This window comes from Trachypithecus francoisi, unplaced genomic scaffold, assembly GCF_009764315.1.
Source record: "Trachypithecus francoisi isolate TF-2019V2 unplaced genomic scaffold, Tfra_2.0 Lachesis_group12, whole genome shotgun sequence".
NCBI classification, from domain to species: domain Eukaryota; kingdom Metazoa; phylum Chordata; class Mammalia; order Primates; family Cercopithecidae; genus Trachypithecus; species Trachypithecus francoisi.
The window spans coordinates 99,742,760-99,745,599 of NW_022681457.1; the positions used below are offsets into that span (position 1 = coordinate 99,742,760).

The 2,840-nt window shown below is 46.1% G+C and overlaps 1 pseudogene; it reads left to right on the top strand.

Moving 5' to 3' along the window:
* The first annotated feature begins 2,163 nt into the window (after positions 1 to 2,163).
* LOC117093927 lies at positions 2,164 to 2,564 on the top strand (annotated as a pseudogene).
* Positions 2,565 to 2,840: the final 276 nt, after the last annotated feature.

Below are 2,840 nucleotides of genomic sequence, written 5' to 3' on the forward strand. Positions count from 1 at the left end.
GTCTTGAACTCCCGACCTCAGGTGATCCATCCACCTCAGCCTCCCAAAGTGCTGAGATTATAAGCATGAGCCACTGCGCCTGGCCTTATTTTTTATTTTTTTGAGACAGAGTCTTGCTCTGTCGCCCAGGCTGGAATGCAGTGGCATGATCTCGGCTCACTGTAACCTCTGCTTCCTGATTTCAAGCAATTATCTTGTCTCAGCCTCCCAAACAGATGGGATTACAGGCATGCACCACCACATCCATCTAATTTTTTTGTATTTTTAGTAGAGATGGGGTTTTACCATGTTGGCCGGGCTGGTCTTAAACTCCTGGCCTCAAGTGATCTGCCTGCATTGGCCTCCCAAAATGCTGGGACTACAGGCACGAGCTGGCGCACCTGGCCAGAGTTACTGCTTTGTAATGTGGTCCAGTTATTTCTTGCCTTTAGGAGCTGAAATAGACTTGTCTGCCATGATCAAAGGATCATGTCATTCCCTGTGGCAGAGACTGCTTGCTGTGCACCAAAGTTCATTCTCCTCCCCTTCATGGGCATATAGCCTGACCACAAGTCCCAGTCTCTCTTGGGACTGAGAGTGGTCATGTGACCTTGTTCTTACTAATAGAATGTGATGCATATCTCTTTGGGCTAATCCTTGAGAAAGTGGTGGGGTCTTCTCTGTGAGCTCTGCCCATTCCCCCCATCTGAGACCTCAACCATGAGGGTAATAACACGTTCCCAAGGGATGTCAGAGCCACCAGATGGAAGAAACCTGAATCCCTGAATCTCCACATGGAGTCGAGATACCTGCCAACTGTAAACATTCACCTTGGATATGAACGAGAGCAGGAATATGCTTGCTTTTTTTGCTCTTAAAGGCACTGCATTTTAGGGTCTTCTCATATTATAGCAGCTTGTTTTACCCCAACTAATATGGCACCAACAGTTCCACTCACTTTCTCCTAATACATTTTACCTCAAAGTTCAGAATTCAAGACTTAGCTTTATGCCACTGCACTAAGGCTCTTATATGAGAGTAGAGCTTTTGTTTAGTGTATCCTAATTCTCAGGATGGAATCAGGGTTCTAGTTTAGTTTTTTTATTAAGCAGTTCTGTTGTAAGGACTGACATTTCATGGCTTTTATTCTTCCTTAAAGATCTTTCAAAGAAAAAAGTGAAATCATACATTATTTTTAAATAGAAAAATATTACTTTATCTTGCAATTACCACACGGGCCCATTGGACACCTTCTTAAATCTAAGATATATTATGGGATTGTATGATCTCGTTTTTCCTATCTCTTGAAAATTTTTGCCATTTCCTCAGCCTAGAAATTATTTCATCATCACTTATTAACTATTCTAAGCTATGCTGAAAAGACTAAAATAATAATAATATGGAATGATGATGGAATTGCGTAGGAGGATGATGGAAAAATAATATAAATTGCCACTGTAGTATCACCCTACAGTTTTCTTTCTTCTTCTTCTTTTTTGTCTTTTTGAGACAAGTTCTCATTCTGTCACCCAGGCTGGAGTGTGATGGCATGATCACAGCTTGCTGCTGCCTCGACCTCCTGGGCTCAGGCGATCCTCCTGCTTCAGCCTTTTGGGTAGCTTGGCCTACAGGTGCATACCACCATGGCCAGCTAATTTTTTTATTATTTGTATAGATGGGGTCTCACTATGTTGTCCAGGCTGGTCTCGAACTCCTGAGCTCAAGTAATCTGCCCACCTTGGCCTCCCAAAGTTTTGGAATTACAGATATGAGCCACCATGCCCAACCCAGTCTACAGTTTTTTTATTGTGCTGTCTTCAACAAAATTATAAGCCTTTAACAATTTCAAGGCCGGGCGCGGTGGCTCAAGCCTGTAATCCCAGCACTTTGGGAGGCCGAGACAGGCGGATCACGAGGTCAGGAGATCGAGACCATCCTGGCTAACACAGTGAAACCCCATCTCTACTAAAAATACAAAAACTAGCCGGGCGAGGTGGCGGGCGCCTGTAGTCCCAGCTACTCGGGAGGCTGAGGCAGGAGAATGGCGTGAACCCGGGAGGCGGAGCTTGCAGTGAGCTGAGATCCGGCCACTGCACTCCAGCCCGGGCGACAGAGCAAGACTCCGCCTCAAAAAAAAAAAAAAAAAAAAAAAAAAAACAATTTCAAAAAGTTCTTCAAGTGACCATGAACCACACCGTCCAAACCTTCTTCACTCCCGCCAACACCAGCTGCTCCCAAACTATCAGATACTCAAGGAGGAGCATGAGGTGGCTGTGCTGGGGGCACCCCACAACCCTGCTCCCCTGAGGTCCACCGTGATCCACATCCACAGCGAGACCTCCATGCCCGACCATGTCGTCTGATCCTTGTTCAACACCCTCTTCATGAACTGCTGCTGCCTGGGCTTCATAGCAGTCACCTACTCCATGAAGTCTAGGGACGGGAAGATGGTTGGCGACCCAACTGGGGACCAGGCCTATGCCTGCACTGCCAAGCACCTGAACGTCTGGGCCCTGGTTCTGGGCATCCTCATGAGCATTCTGCTCATCGTCAACCCAGTGTTGATCTTCCAAGTCTATAGATAGAACAGGAGGCAGCATCCAGGCCAGGAGCTCTGCCCACAACCTGTTGCCCACACACTCCACCTTCCATTCCTTGACCTGCCCCCCGGGCCGAGTCCTGTATCAGCCCTTTATCCTCACACACTTTTCTACAATGGCATTCGATAAAGTGCACATGTTCCTGCTTAGAAAAAATTCTTTAAGTATTGCACTTTGAGTTTGCAAGTGCAAGAAGGAAAATCAGAAATGATGAGAAGCTAGAATCCAGTAGCGATGCATTTTGAATCTGAAATCTGTATT